The sequence below is a fragment of the Monomorium pharaonis genome, chromosome 6 (genome assembly GCF_013373865.1).
Source record: "Monomorium pharaonis isolate MP-MQ-018 chromosome 6, ASM1337386v2, whole genome shotgun sequence".
Classification (NCBI taxonomy): domain Eukaryota; kingdom Metazoa; phylum Arthropoda; class Insecta; order Hymenoptera; family Formicidae; genus Monomorium; species Monomorium pharaonis.
In genome coordinates this window covers 25,591,857-25,609,090 of record NC_050472.1, presented here as the reverse complement: position 1 = coordinate 25,609,090, position 17,234 = coordinate 25,591,857, and the positions used below count along the sequence as shown (strand labels likewise).

Below are 17,234 nucleotides of genomic sequence, written 5' to 3'. Positions count from 1 at the left end.
ACCTCGCGAACACCCCCTCTCCCCACCCCTGTTCATTTCTCCTCGAGAGAAGCTATAATGGACGCCTCGCACCTCGCGGTAATTTATTCGCGTGCGCGACACTTTGGATAAATTTAAATTCAGATAACCCGACCAAATAACGACGTACGACAGAGTACGTTTCGTTTCTCACTGCTGCGTTTCTCGCTCCGCGGCCATGCGCGTTTCTCGGCGGAGACTTTTCCGACCATTCTCGCCGTTTCTCCTCTTTCGTACTTCGTAAAAAGAAAGAGCATCTGTCCCGCCCCAAAGACGACGGCGCGACACGGTAAAGGTGTCCGATGCTCTGGGACTTGAAGACGCGCACGCCTTCGCGTTCGCAACTGATCTCACGACGAGGGGGGAGGAGGAGGAGGTTCAATTTCGCACGTGAATCCATGAAAATCTCGATTGCACTTACTTCCGGACAGTTAAGTGGCGCGCTGGATGTTGCGAGGAAGTGAAAAGAGAACGGAAATCCTCCGGTCAAATGAAATAGCGAAGCGGATGAGAAAAGAAAGAAATGGAAAGAAATACGAGGGCACGCGCGACGGAACTCTCATCATCGTCATCGCGCACACGGTATGCTTGTGCCCGCTCCGTCTTCTCGTCTCGCGCGCGTCCTACCTACCAACCTTGCCACCTACTTACCCCGCTGATTCTTGACCTCCGGTCCCTATGGCAACGCATTTAAGCTCACTTTAGTATTTTAGTCTCGGGCACAACGTTTGCATCCCTCTTAGCTACTGGTTGTATAAGTATTGCCCCGTGTGCGAGTTGCGTTGGACGGACAAAATCATTAATGCATCTCATGTGATTTTCTCTCCCTCTTCTCTCTCTCTCTCTCTCTTCCTCTCCCCCATTTCATCTCTTCATCTTCTACACATACGTCTCTTCAACTTCCTACATTCGCGTTTCCGCTTAACTCGCATTTAACTCGGATTAAATTTCAAACAGATTTAACGCGCAAATTTCGCTAAGCATCGCGTTACATAAGTATATACTCTTCGCGACCAGCTCCGTTTCTATAAGCTTTGTCATATACCGTTCTAGCCACCGCACCGCGTAAGGCTCATGCTTGCTTGCAAATGCTGACTGAACATATTGTACTCTCGCGCTCGCGGGAGCATCTGTTGCGGATGTGCCCCCGCGATTCTCTTAACCGGCTTCGGATTAGTCCCGAGGCGTCTCGTATTTCAATTCCCGCGTCTGTCCTCGTGGCTTTTAACGTTGTGTGAGCTTTTATATTATATCGTTATCGCATGAAACGACCGATTTGAAAAGCCTGTGTCGCGGAATATTTTCATAAAGCAAATTCTCTCTTGATATAATTGATTATTATGTACCATGAAATGCCTTCCATACTCTTACGAAACTGTACGTTATATTGGTTAATTTATTCTCAATGTTTTTAGCCTTATGTGATTCGAGAATAAATATTATGATTTCTTAATTATTACTCAACTTCTGTTCATTTTTTATCCTTTTTTCCTCTTTTTAATTTGCGTCTGCATTTTGCGAGCTTAAAAATCTATACTCTTACGTTTTTATTTAATGATACATTCTTTTATATCATTTTTTTCATATTAAAAAAAAATACATGAAGTACTTTTCTCATATTCTTTTACACGAATTAATAAAAAATAGACAGTACCACGAAGAAATCAATTCTCATTTAACATTTTAATAAAAATTCTTTTCAGAAATTCTTAAAGACAAAACTAATAAAATGGTTCAATTGATAGATTGTATATAGAGTAAAATATTTTAATAAATCAATAATTTATTTGATATAGAAGAACAAAATCAATATTGTTATAAAAAATTGAAATAAGTAAATTTGGGAAAAGTTCAACAATAATTAAAAATATAATAACGTAACAAACAATTAACATAAACATTTCTTTGTGTCGCTTTGTTTTCTGAGACTTTAGTTATTTGATTAATTATTCAACGCTTCATCAATTTGATTATATTATGATTGAAAAAGTATGTAATTATTGTATGATAAATGATATCGGTTTATCCTTCTTAATAAATTGTGAACAAGTTAGTATTAAATCTCAAATGATTACAGATTTGAATTAATTTACTTGTGTCTAACGTCTGTTGCTTTCGTATGATAATAGGTGTCTGTACACAGGGAACAATCCGTACACTGTATCACTCCGAGAGCCGTTGATCGTGTTTGCTTTAGACCTTACCTTCCATGACTACAGCTATTGAAGCGTTTGTGATGCATTATCGATAACAGCTATAGACGAAAATAGCTGATCCGGCATTCTATCTTTTCTCTTGTTAAGACGAATATATATGCGTTCAATTGATTATAAATGGAAATTTTACGTTTATTAATTCACTTTCGCGACCGTCACAAAATTGGATATACCGACGAGAATTGCCGACCAACTCTTTTTACATCGCGCCTGCTATATACCCGCTCCTGCAGCAGTCACACGATAAGATCTTCAGCGTAGTTTGCGAGTTCAGCGCCATTGAGATGAAAGTTTTACGATCGAATTCCTAACCGTGACAGCCGCTATTAAATATCGATCGCCGGAACACGTGACTGGCAAGACATTTTCTCGCACTTAAACTCGCAGATAGGAAAATCGATTGTGCGATAGATGACTCGACGATTTATTGACAAGGACGAATTTAGATATATGTATATAGATAAAAAAAATTCCATAGAACAAACCAAACTCTGAAATGGACTACGTGTGTGTTCTTAATCGATAAATCTCTATAATTCAAATGTCAGTGATCAATCAAATCCCATATTTAGCAATCCTATTTCATAACAGAGCTTTTCACTTTTGTTTCTCAAAAAACAAAAATTTGTTCGCAAAAAAGTTTTCCCATTTAGAGAAATGGGAAAACTTTTCATTAATCTGAAAAATAAGTCCTTCTTGTAATACATCAGCTATCTGATATTCTAAGCTTTTCAGATTTCTGTAAATTGTTATTTAAAATAACATGTGGATATGACATTACGTCTTTTATTACGTCTCTTGCGTTGACTGTGTGTACAAAGCTATTTCAGAATACTAGGTATGTTATTACGTTGGAGAAACATTCGTTGCGCAGCATTCTTATGTAAACTGCTACACGATAGAGTCTTCTAAAGTGCTTCAATTAATTCCGTCCGATATAACCCCGGCTTAACTCTCGCTCGCTTCACTTTTTTATTCCAACTCGGCGCGCATCGGCTTGTAGAACATGTTTAAGTTTTAATTCTATTTCTTCAACGCGGACATCTTTACTACGAGCCATTACGACTTTTAGATTTACTAACCATTTTAAATATAAAACGGAGCTACGTCTCGCGCATGCTATTACTCCAGATTATAGATCTAAGTGATAGCATGAAAAATAGTAGACACGAAAGATTGACTCACTTTGTTTTCCAAAAATATATATTCCTCATTCCATACGTTATGCATCCAGGCCAACATGTGGCAATGTCTTCTCTCGTGTTAACGTTAAACGCAACCCTTATACCGCGAATCAACAGTTTAAGCGTTCGGATGTTAAATGTAGGATGAGTACATACAGGGTATTATGCGCGACTTTTTTCGGCGACGTGTTTTGGTGCATTGGGTTTCCACGGAATTGTCTAGGAGAGATTAATAGCCGGAATAAGGGGTCGACGGAAAGTGGAAGCGACCGGTATAGTTCGCAAACATCGTATAATAGCGCGGGGAGGAAGATGGGCGAACCTCGGGAAGAGAGAGAGAGTATCTGAATTATACGGGTTTAGTGGCGAACGTTTTTGAATCCGTTTACAGGATGACACTATTTATCAAAATCCACGAGACTCGACGATTCGTCCATTCTTTACTCCCTCCGCCGCCCATCGCAACGAGAAAAATCAATGCGAGTTAACAAGGTGGCGAAACGTACCGATAAGAGTGATATTTATTGTAAACGTTAATAAACATTGTGCCATGCAAAATAAAAAGAGGCATAAAGTTCACTTTAATGAGCCGCCGTGGAGTTTATTACCCCGCGCTTAACGGCGGATCAAGACAGCTTTAAGAAGGATGGGGTGGATCGATGCACGAAGCTCATGCAATGAAAACTCACAGCGTTTCAGATAAGCACGCATTCAGAATAACGATAAATATAGCGTTAAAACGTTCGCTATATTCGAATGGAACATTCGTTCCAAGAAACAAACTTAAAAATTAAGAATTTTCAATTTCTTTCATAAATCATATTTTCCTGTTAAAAAAAAATATAATAAACACAAACCGTGAAATAATGTACAAATACACAAATGTGTATTTTTATGTATCGACAATTAATAATGCGTTTATACAAGCAACAATCATTGATCAATAGCGATAACATAGCAAATGTGATATTTCGAATCGCAAAACACACAATCTTATTACAGTAAATTATAGATTCATCAAAAAATAATCGCTGTCAATTTTAATGTAGGAAAACTTTGCAATGTCATAATTTCTTCGTATCCGTGTTATTTTCTGTGACAATTTTTCGACAGAAATTCACTCATCATAATTTTAGCAACTACAGATTATAAAGATACACCGCCGTCAACATAAAATTCAATTTTTTTTTGTTGCACAGTTTTGCTTGTAAATTAAATTTATTACGGCATATCGCAGCAAACGCGTTTGAATCTCTTCAAAAAAATAAAATTTTTATAAATAATTCCAGATAAACATCAAGTATACAGCACAATCACAAGGAAGAACTCTAGAAGATAAATATTTGTATGTCATTTTGAGCTAAATCGACTGTTCGACGGCAACGTTTACGTTACGGAAAAGCAAGACACGCCGCAAGTCAAGTTTTTTAGGATCGTCAGCGGATCAAGCAGTTTATCTTCGAAAGTTCGTTCGCGCTATTAGTTTGTGCACTGTTACACAGTTTTATTTTTTATCTTTTCTATTATGAACTTTTACTGTACTTTGCGATTTTTACTGTCACGGCAGTTTGACCGTGCACGCGAAGACAACTTTTATGCTGTGACTTGCCTTATGCATGGGAACTCTAATTATATTCTTTTTTTTCGCGCCTATTAGCAACCATATTCTCGTTAATTCTACATCTTTTTGGCTTTCAATACTATAATTTAACGTTCACACGCATAAATTATAAACATAAAAATTTTTTTTTAATTTGAAGTGTATTCATTAGAAAAAAAGACAATATTTATTTTAATTGATATATAAATTTTTTATGATGCAATCTAGACATAGAAACTATGACATAGAAAATGTATTCCTTTTCTGCACAATAAACCAACAAATAAATGCATGTATTTTAATAATTTTGTACTTACCAATACACTAACCCGTAGCGGTGGAGTTGCAATGGAAATCTGTAAAATGCAAATAAATTCAAATTATAACAGCATTTAAAATAATTAATATCTCAAAAAATAATTATTGCGCGCTTCGAATTCTTTGTTCGTTCTTTAAAACTAATTAAAAAATTATGATTCTCAAAAAAATTTTTTCTCCTTTTACTATTTTGCAAAATTATATAAATAATAAATAAATAGATATCTAAAATTTATATAAACAATTTAAATAATAATAAATTATAATGTTCAAAATACTTTGTATCTGTGTAGATATTAAATATCATAAATATATCGAAAAACTAACATACAGAAATGTAAATTATTTTATATGCTTTTTATATGCTTATATTTTTTATTAACAAAATAAAAGCCAAAAGCCATTTTTCCTACTGTTAAATATAGCATTTTTATAAGATGTGCAGTTTTTTACGACAGTAGATCTCGTTATCTACTTACTTGATTATATTGATTGTCATTGAAACGACAATCGCAAGCGCAATATAACAAGTAATCTCGTTCACCAGCCAATATGTCGTCATTGCCTTGCTTCCGAGTACCAATACACTAACGCGTAGCGGTGGAGTTGCAATGGTAATCTGTAAAATGCAAATAAATTCAAATTATAACAGCGTTTAAAATAATTAATATCTCAAAAAATAATTATTGCGCGCTTCGAATTCTTTGTTCGTTCTTTAAAACTAATTAAAAAATTATCTAATTCTCAAAAAAATTTTTTCTCTTTTTACTATTTTGCAGAATTATATAAATAATAAATAAATAGATATCTAAAATTTATATAAACAATTTAAATAATAATAAATTATAATGTTCAAAATACTTTGTATCTGTGTAGATATTAAATATCATAAATATATCGAAAAACTAACATACAGAAATGTAAATTATTTTATATGCTTTTTATATGCTTATATTTTTTATTAACAAAATAAAAGCTAAAAGCCATTTTTCCTACTGTTAAATATAGCATTTTTATAAGATGTGCAGTTTTTACGACAGTAAAACTCGTTATCTACTTACTTGATTATATTGATTATCATTGAAACGACAATCGCAAGCGCAATATAACAAGTAATCTCGTTCACCAGCCAATATGTCGTCATTGCCTTGCTTCCAGGTACCAATACACTAACGCGTAGCGGTGGAGTTGCAATGGTAATCTGTAAAATGCAAATAAAATCAAATTATAACAGCGTTTAAAATAATTAATATCTCAAAAAATAATTATTGCGTGCTTCGAATTCTTTGTTCGTTCTTTAAAACTAATTAAAAAATTATATAATTCTCAAAAAAATTTTTTCTCCTCTTACTATTTTGCAGAATTATATAAATAATAAATAGATATCTAAAATTTATATAAACAATTTAAATAATAATAAATTATAATGTTCAAAATACTTTGCATCTGTGTAGATATTAAATATCATAAATATATCGAAAAACTAATATACAGAAATGTAAATTATTTTATATGCTTTTTATATGCTTATATTTTTTATTAACAAAATAAAAGCCGAAAGTCATTTTTTCTACTGTTAAATATAGCATTTTTATCAGATGTGCAGTTTTGTACGACAGTAAATCTCGTTATCTACTTACTTGATTATATTGACTGTCATTGAAACGACAATCGCAAGCGCAATATAACAAGTAATCTCGTTCACCAGCCAATATGTCGTCATTGCCTTGCTTCCGGGTATCCCTTTCCCTTTTGTTGTAACACGTGCCCTTGGTTGCATCCGCACTATCACTCGCGCGATGTTCGTATGTCGTCGTATGCAAATGACCGGACGAACAGGTTACGTTAAGTTAGGTTAGGTTAGGTTAGATCATCGCGACGCCGCCTACGAATTTCGCGAAACGATCGCGCGAACAAGAAAACACGCCGAGCGATTGCGGCCGCCGTTCGAGTCACTCCTGATGCTTCGAATAATGCGATATTCCACTTCACGAAATAAAGACGCGAAATCGCGGAACTCCAATTTCGTGCGTCCTCGCGACGGGACCGAGTATATTCGAGAATGACGAAGAAGACACGACGTGCAAGTACACTTTCCCAGAAGGGAAAAAAACTAAGTGCTCGAGCACAGTTTCTGAGGTTTCAATTGATCTTTGCATCGACGAAGAACGCGAACCACCTTCGGACAACCGACGGTCGTCCGAACCGAGACACGACGCGTGTCGATTCATGGCACTCGCGAGAACAAGGTTAACGACGTTCGTATATCAATCGGGCCACAACGCGATCGCCCGGCACTTTGCACGACACTCCCGACACATCAACGGCACGCGACGCGTTCAGGTGTTCGCCCGGTGAGAAAGTAACCTGTAGCTACAACTTCGGTTTCCGCCAAAACGACCGACGCAACGGACGGACAACGGACGACTTGAAACCAACTGCGACGTTTTCGGAAGCTCGCGCGGATAATTTCACGCGCTACCTACCGCGATCCTAACTCCGACACGTAAAGTAACAGCCACACACGTCGAACATTAACGAATATTACACGAGAATAAACACACCGAGCCACCGGAGCGGGAGGCACTTTCCCGAAATGCAATATGGCCGAAATGACGCCGTGACGTAGCTCTGACGTAGCCGTTTGCTCGCGCGGCTGATCCCGATCGGCTGAATCTCGCGGAATATATTCACGGTTCAGGGAAACGTCGATCGACACACGAGAAGCGAATATGCGTAAACAGAGTCGGATAAGAAGAGTCAGTCGGCGTCATACCCCCCTACTTAAATAGACGACCCCCCGTGACGCCGCCCGTGGACCAACCGTCGCGTATCACGTCGCTCCGAAAAGTACCGGAAACAACTTCACTCGCGTGACTCTGGGCGAGGCCGTCCTCCGTCCGTCGTAACGTCGCGCCGATTGCTCCTGACATCAATGTATCGCGACACTAGAACGAAACGCAGAAATGCCGCACGAATCCGCGCGTAGCAGCGGCTCCTCCGGCACCCGCCGCGAAAAATCAACCGGGACGACGGTCAAACTAACAGAGATTTATCGAAAGATCGCGGAGAAAATTTCAGGCGCCACCTATACGCGGCCACCCTCACATACAATGACACAGCATAATATGCTCGCGTCTTACGGCGATTACCATACCGTGTTAAATTACACGATTACGATTACGATCTCCCGTGATAGATACGTAATGTGAGAATGAATACACGGCTAGCTATACAGGGCGAGAGGCACCCGTCCACCGGAATAAGATGCTATGTATCGAAATACGCCATGATATATATGTCGTAGTTTGCTCACGCGGCGGATTTTCGATCGACTCGCCGATATCGCGGAGTACACACATTTTTAGGTAAACTTGGACACGACGTTGCTTTATTTTTCAAATCTTGTGCGAACTAATCCACGCGTCAAGGTAATCGCCGTTATTTCACGAGATATTCGATGAATGAAAAGATGCGCGATCGCGAATTAAGCAATCTAACCTCGCCTACCGAGCGAAACAACGGGACGGCTTATGAAGGTTAACTCGATGTGAATTTCGAAAGACACTAATTGCGACGTAAACGCGAGCGAGATTCACGGGCGGGCGAAGCCCAGTTTTAAGATCTAAATAAATATTCACGTCGACGAGACGAAGAACGCGAAACCACTTTCGGACAACCGACGATCATTACCGACCGAGGCGTATCGGAAGTGACGCACTTTACACCACGCAATATTCTCCGCGTATTTCACACGCACGACGTTGCTTTATTTTTCATATCTTGTGCAAACTAATCGACACGTCGAGGTAATCGCCGTTGTTTCACGCGATATTCGATGGATGAAAAGATGCGCGATCGCGAATTAAGCAACGTAACCTAACCTCGCACGCGCACCCGACATCGTTCCGAAGGGAATGAGGTACCGAGCGGGGCTTATGAAGGTCAACTCGATGCACATTTCGAAAGAGACTAATTGCGAAGTAAACGCGAGCGAGATTCACGGGCGGGCGAAGCCCAGTCTTGAGATCTGAATTAATATTCACGTCGACGAGACGGAGAACGCGAAGCCACGTTCGCACGGGCGACGGACCACTGCGAACTGAAGCGCGCCGTGTATCAGACGCGGCACACTTGACGATATTAAAATCCCGGGCATTTCTCTCACGCGACGTTGCTCCATTTTTCACACCTCACGCACAGATTACAAACGAGCCTCTTACGAACGAACACACAGAGGCGATCGCCGTTGATCGCGATATTCACTTCCGGCGGATAAGATGCGTTATCGCGAAATAAATTATACGACATCGTGCCGTCCGACGAAATCGAGATACTTATCGAAAATTGATGATTGAGACGGGAGAAAACGGTCCCCGCTGGCCACCTACGAGTAAACCTTTCGAGAAAAAGAGACCGGCCGCGATGTAAAAGAGGACGAGGGGAGGAGAATAGCTCGAGCACCAATATCTCAATCAAATTCTACATCAAATAAGAAACGCGAAAATCTTTCAGGCGAGCCACCGACACTACGGACTGAAAGGCGATACACTCGCGATACCAAATGTATCTTACGTATATCTCTCGTAGTTATATCGTCCCGAAAATATAAAAGTGATCGCCCGTTGTTCGATGCGATATTCCTGACACACGTTCGTACGCGATTTTCACTCTCGACGAACGTAAAAACGAACGCGAGACCGCGAAACGTAAATAATACTTGCACCCGTGTCCTCGCGATACAACTGACTCGCGTCCACTTGAGGCATTGTAGAAAGAGTGGGGAACTCATGGGAGCGAGTAGCTGATTGGTCACTTCGAGAATCGTTTCCAGAAAGAGAAAAAAAAACGCGTAGCCGAGTCGCCGAGGCACGAGCCTCGCTTGTGCCTTTTTGCCAACGGAAAAAAAATGTCAACACTCGAAATCGAACGGTGTATACCGAATGCGATTTCCAAGAAATCCCGCTCCCGTAAATCCGTCACTGTCTCCGTTGACATGCGCGAATTGAAAACTCACCGAAGATTGAAAACAATGGGTCACCGCGACATTGGGGGGACGAGAATCTCCTTCCGTTGGAGAAGAGGTTAGCCGCGAAAGAGATCGTCGAAACGTGAAAGGGCTCGAGGTGCTGTCTGTTAATCTTAACGATGTCGAAAAAAGTTTTATTTATTCGGGCAACTGCGTGAAGTCGAAGCGAATACGCTGCGATCGCAGGCACTGTTAACGCATCCGATTGGCTGTCGCGTTTGCGTCGACCAATGAGCCATTCAATCTTTTCAGATCCATGTTTTTCAATCCCGTCTTATGGGGACAGTGATGGATTTATGATATCAGTTCTTTCGAGTCACTTTTTAAGATATAAACCGAATAACCGCCCCGATGTAGCGCACAGCACGCGAGATATCGAATTTAAGAAAATTTGCGAGAAACTGAAAATTGTATATCACATTTTACATAAGAAATATTACTGAGTATTAAAATTCATTTGTCTCTCCTCGATTTTAATTAATGTTCCCTTCTCGTGCAATCTCGAAATTTTGTCTCGAAACTGGACAAGCAATGTTGTTAGCAATCAGCATATCGCGGCTCTTCTATCGTTGTTACACTTAAAAAAAGAGATCTTGCAACTTCAACAAAAATTCTAATGTAGAGTCATTCGTGTACATCAATGAGATGTCGTATGTATTTCTTTTATAGATTTGGAAATTCTTTTCTAGAATTAAAGCATACGTATTAATATCACCTCATGAATTAAACTTTACCGAGAATGAAAAAAATTTTTGCAGACTGCTCTACTAACCATTCTGCATATGTAGTGAAAGCACTTAGATGAATAAAATTTGCTCGATCAAATAACTTTTTTTTTACAGCTTTTAATCGTAATTTGACGAATATAGTTTTATCCTCAATCTATTCCGAACTCGAATGTATCATTCATCTTTTATATGTACATCAATGTACATATAAAAGCTATACAACTTGTCTTTTAAAGCAAATATTTTCATGAACAAATGAACTTTAAAAATTGTTTTGCATCTTTAGTCTTAATTTAATTATTCTCGGGTTTATTTGTGTACGTACTTTAAATGTGTAAAAGAATTTTCAATTCTATAAATTTAATTTGATACTAAATGGTTAAATAAAATATCGGTAACATAGATCCTGGCTTTAAGATCGTCTTAAGATGTAACAACGAATTAACAATTGTTTTCCGTTTTTGGTAGAAACTCTATCCCGCAGACTGGTAGTAATACGTATTCTTTCATTCTGAAGACTTTCAAATCTATAAAAGAAATAAAATGATATTACAAAACAAAAATTACTGTCTTTTTGTTGATAAACAGACTTTAGAATCCCCTTAATTATTCTACTGGCGAAAGCAAAATAATTCTAACAGCTACAACAATTAACAATACATTAAAGCCATTGCACGTACATTTCCTTAATCGTAATCGTAAGATTTCGACCAATCATATTGCTCAAATTAGTTGTAACCGACTGAATTAACTAATCGTATTGCTCAATTTCTTACGATTACGATTAAAAAAATGTACGTGCAATGGCTTTTATGGTTGTGATATCAAGAAATCTGTCTATGTCGGTGAAACATTTTTTTTTTTTTGTGTAGATTCATTAACTCGAGGACATTTCCATGCACATCATGGATTCAAACGTGTAAATTTCATACGCCCTTCATCGAGTCGGTGAACGACGAGCGATTTTAAGTCGTCGGTCGGGTATCCGAACCGACAGGATCACGCAGAATGCGTTCACGAACTCGGGAAGGTTCGGCATGAAATTGGCCGCAGTTAAGCGTCGTCCATCGCGCGTGACGTCACGGCAAACGGTCGTTCGTCGCCGACCGGCCGACCGTTAGTTTTCCCTCGCATGTTTCTTTCGACGGACGCGTCACACGTCGCTCAGCTCCGAGCTCGAACGTTCGCGATGACCCGCGCGACAACAAGGGCGTAGACGGAGGTCACCGCGCGCTCTTACTCGATCGCGAACGGTCAGGCTGGTAATAGGCGATGTGCCTCGCTTCTAGTTGTATGAGTCTTCGAGACGCCGCGCCGCCATGAAAAGTGGACAAACGGATTCTCTTTCTGTACGCGATCGGAGGCTGCGTGCAGAGACGAGTGATCTATACGAAATTGTGCATCGCGAATGACTCGGTCCAACCATAAGCAGGTATAAGAGCTGCTTACTTAGCTGTAAGGAATAACCTCGTTACACTCGCCGGTGATAATCGCATTCGTCATTCGGATAGCTCGCGCTTGTTATTTTTTTGTGGTTAGTTGCATAGTCGCGCGCGAGTATTTTGTTTACGTTCGCGGAAAGTTCGGTGTGTTCGAGAGTCGGCGATTGCATTCATCACGTTTTATTTTACAGGCAGGCTCGAGATTGCGTGATACGTGGCGAAACAGTGAGATTCAATGGTGTTCTAAGAAACGGCGAAACTTCGAACGGCGATTCTCCGATCTCTCGGATAATTAATGACATGGTCAGCGTATCGAGAAGATGGCTTTTTGTTTGTGGCGTACATCTCGGTGTCGCCACACCTTCGACAGGTACACACGCGTGGTTATTAATATCTTATAACTTATCGAATTTAAGCGTCTGTCAGGGGGTACATGGAAAATGCATGTACGTGTATTCGATATGTGCATAAATTTATGCGTTAAACCATTAATGACTTCGTGTACGTGTAGCCATAACCTATGTTTTAATATTTGTTCGTTTAATATTGTTCGCAGATTCGTTCGTACATCCGGCTGGCTTTCGAGAGATTTGTTATTCGAATCACGCTGATTCTCGCAGGAGATTTTGCACTTTTGTGAATCTTCCCTTCGTGCGGTCTTTTCTACGTTATCGCGTGATTAACCGCGTTTCAAATGAATAAATATTGTGGGAGTGCAACGAAGAGATCTACGAGCAAGAAGCGAAGGCTTAGCAGACAGCAAGGATGATACGTCTTTTATGGGTAAGTGATCGTATTATATATCTTATTATTAATATTTGTTATTTTTTATTACATACTATTAAATTTTACACACTTTGTGAAAACACACGAATTGCTACATTACTTTTAATATTAAAATTTGTATTATTCAATTTAGGTAGGAAATCAAACAAATAAATTTTCAATTGCCAGTTTTTACTAATATTACTCTACACTTTATTACTTACAAATTTATTTATGTCCTGCAGTATTGTAAAAGTTATACGGTATACGCAGGTATAATTAAAATTTATGATATATTAAATTTGATATTTAAAAATCAATAACGTGCGTGATTATATCTCTATACAAATAAATAAATTTGATTTTAATACTTTTATTTTTTTATATGTTTTCTGTGTATATATTTTTCGAGATTCTAGATTTTCGTTCTTTTTCTTTTCTAGAAAAAATACTATTAAGAAATCAGATAAATTTTACTTGCGCGTTAACTCTAACAAAACTCTGTGCAGCAAAAATTTAACGTATTTTAATAAAATAATTGGAGAAAAAATTAACTTCCACTTTTGAAGTAAATCTGAACTTTATATTGTCATTTGTACATAAATGAAAAAAGTATGTAGTATTAAATTAAATAAAATTTTGTATTTATTTTAAGGTTTTCAAAAATATTAACTATTTTTTGTAAAATTAATGTAGCCAAATATTTTTAAAAATATTTTTATTAGTTAATATTACACATAATTTTAATCTCTTAATATTTCATTTTCCTAAGTGTTTTCTAGTTATGTAAAAGTTTTATTAAATTATTATATAAAATTCCAAAATTACAGTTATTACTTTATAAAAAAGTTTTTACTTTTTTTGCAATTATTACTTTTTTAAAAAACTTTTATATCTAAGAAGTAAAACTATATTTAATAGATTAGTTTTACAACAAAAAAAAATGTTATTATCTTTTTTTTTCACATTTTCTGAGAAGAGCCAAAAAATTGTGATTTTTAATAAACCCAAATAAAATATGTGTTATCTCATTTTTTACGACGTGTCGAGTTATTTTTTTTATTCACTAAAATTACAAGAAAGATTCTATTAATTATAATAAAAATTTATGTAATTTTATTTCTCTCTAGCAAAATTTGGCATGAAATAATAAATTAAGATACATAAAATATATTTAAATTGGCAGTTATTTGGTATCACATTTCAAATAAATATTAGATTTAAATTCAATGTTATGATAGCTTATGCATCGAAATTGATTTCAAATGCCAGAAACAGAATATCAGGCGCGAATATTTTATAAAGCATTAAATAATTCGTGATGGCAATTGACCAGCACATACTTTTGATTTTTTTTCTTTGGCGTACAACACGTCGTTTACATATACGTAGATCGCCGTGTTATCATTCTCGCAACAACTGATGCGAATCGCTTTATATGACTGTCATGCTTAAAGCAAAATTATCAGGAACAGTTAGTGGTTATCGAATCATGCGTCCATAAATTCTACTTTTAAATATTTTTAAGTATAAAGCAGCTGTTATATAATTTAACAGAAGATATTTTGTCTAATTTATTCAATTATTTTTTAAATAATTTGCAATTTATAACGATGACTTCTTAGATATAAATATATCTTACATATTTGATATTTTGATGCTTTAAATATAATTTACCTGTTATTTTTAACACGAGATGAAATTAAGCATTCCTTCATAATATAGATAAATTACATTGAATAAAATATTCGACATCTATTTCTGTTATTTTTAGCATTTTTCTTGCTAAAAATAAATGGAATATATGTCAAATATCTTATTTAATACAATTTATTTATTATTAAATTATTAAGTGACGATAAATCGGATTGAGATATTCGACATCAATTTTGTGAATGAAATATTTCACAATGGCGAAGAATTGATTGATATTTGTTTGTTTCTTTTTGTTAAGCATATCCTTCCTTGATCTCGACAAGGTGGGAGGATAAAAAAAGTCTAAAACGACGAAAGAGTTAACGCATTTGTTGCTACCGATTCGGCTGATAAAAACAAATCGCATTTGGTTCATCGTGTAGCTTTAATTTCGTGATGTGCAAAACACCGTGCGATCGAAAATATGAGCATTTTCGTGAGAGAATTACGTCAAGAAAGGTTTGGCGAAATTAATAATTCGGATAGTTTGAGAGTAATGAATAAATTAATCTATCATGAATGAAAATATTATTTTTTCTCCCTTTAATCGAATCGCCTCAAAGTAGTTCTATCACTAAACAAAAGTTCCAAAAACATTTTAATTTTTTATATACTATTGTCCAAACTAATATTTGTTTTCAATTTTGTGAATTACAATTTTTAATTCATAAATATTATCAATAATATATTTACTATTGGTTAAATAATGCAATTTGTGAAAAATATTGTACAAATTTTGTCTTCGGTTTCGAAAAATTCGTTTTTAACAAAGTTTATTTAGAAAAATCTATGAATGTTAGTTTTTGTTTCTTTAATTATCTAAGATGTTTTCATCAGTATTAATATAATACAATGTTTAGTTTCCGGAAATAAGCGGATAGGAGTTTGGAAAGAAAATATTGTAAAAAATTTAGTACTAAAAATATTATTTTAACCAAATTCTTTAAGATTACGTCAAGACAAATAATCAGCGCGCAGCGTGCATGAACTGAGTATTGAATAATTCACACAAAATTATTATTAGACATCAAGATCTGCTTTGATCGATATTGACGCTTGTTTAATCTATTCTCATCAATCGATTTACAATTGATATTCTTTAACCCAGAAAGTGCTACATGGAAATTCTTACAAGATTAACAACCTAAATAGTCTGAGAGGAGGAGGAGGCCTAGGATAGGTATCGGGTGCCAGCAGAGCAACTTTGTGGTGAGTATTCTTTTTTTTGTCTTTGCAAAATTAACCGTTCTTTATTTGAATCAGTTATTTTAAAATTAATTTTAAATTTAAAAGTAATAATTAAAAAAAAAGATATTTCTGAAACTTTATAAGAGTTTTTAAAGTTTATTATTAAATAATTGTTTTTTTAACATTATTATTACAAATATTTAAAAATATGAAAATGAATAAAAAATTTAGTAGGCTTAATAATTAATTTTTGAAAGATTATTTAGATTTGTCTTAATGGATGTTACATTTGTATGTTACAGAATCATCGTACAGTCAGTGTTGCAGTAACTCCGCTGTCGCGCATCGGTTGGTGAGTGATAAATAAATATTTTATTGAAATAATGAATTTATGTCGAAGAAAAAATATGGCAATAACGCAATTATAAAACGAATTTTCTAATTTTTGTAATGCTCATAAGGTTGATTTTAATTTATAAAAAATAAAGGATATAGTTAGGTTTTATATGTGCAATCAATCGTGGGTCATTTGACACATTATTAAATTTATGTACAGGAATGCAATTATGAAAATTATATTTGTTAAAGCGTAGAGTAGTGATAATTATAGAGCATTTGTGTTGCATTGAATACTGTATAAATTACACGTATCGCAATCGAATATTGTATTGCCAATCGATTTATTTACTGTGTTCGTTAGCATGATTATTAGATTTATCTTTCTTGACAAAGTTAACTTGCATATCGAAACTTTACCTATACTTTTTTCCATATTTTTTCAAATATTCTATAAAATATTTATGTGTATGATTGAATTATTCCTATGATTGAAAGTATATAAATGAAATTTATTAATGATTTTTTGTTACCTTCTTTAAATTTACTTAAGCACCAATATCGTAAATTAATAATAATTATATTTATCTATATGTTTATTTACGTTATCATATTTGGAATAGTTTTTGAATTCTACATTAATAAAAATTTTTGAATGTGTAACTAATTTGATCATATTTTGTATGTGTAGTATTTTAAAAATATTTTTTTATAT

The 17,234-nt window shown here is 35.8% G+C and overlaps 2 long non-coding RNA genes across 2 annotated transcripts; one reads left to right on the top strand and one right to left on the bottom strand.

Moving 5' to 3' along the window:
- Positions 1–1,512: 1,512 nt before the first annotated feature.
- Positions 1,513–11,591, bottom strand: LOC118646213. Its single transcript, XR_004963745.1, has 4 exons — positions 6,977–11,591; positions 6,398–6,537; positions 5,816–5,955; positions 1,513–5,374 (listed from the first exon to the last, which is right to left on the bottom strand). It is a non-coding gene; the product is annotated as an uncharacterized LOC118646213 (long non-coding RNA).
- Positions 11,592–12,003: 412 nt separating this feature from the next.
- Positions 12,004–17,234, top strand: LOC105839439. The gene is made up of 5 exons (XR_001139298.3): positions 12,004–12,525; positions 12,727–12,905; positions 13,092–13,318; positions 16,104–16,204; positions 16,486–17,234. It is a non-coding gene; the product is annotated as an uncharacterized LOC105839439 (long non-coding RNA).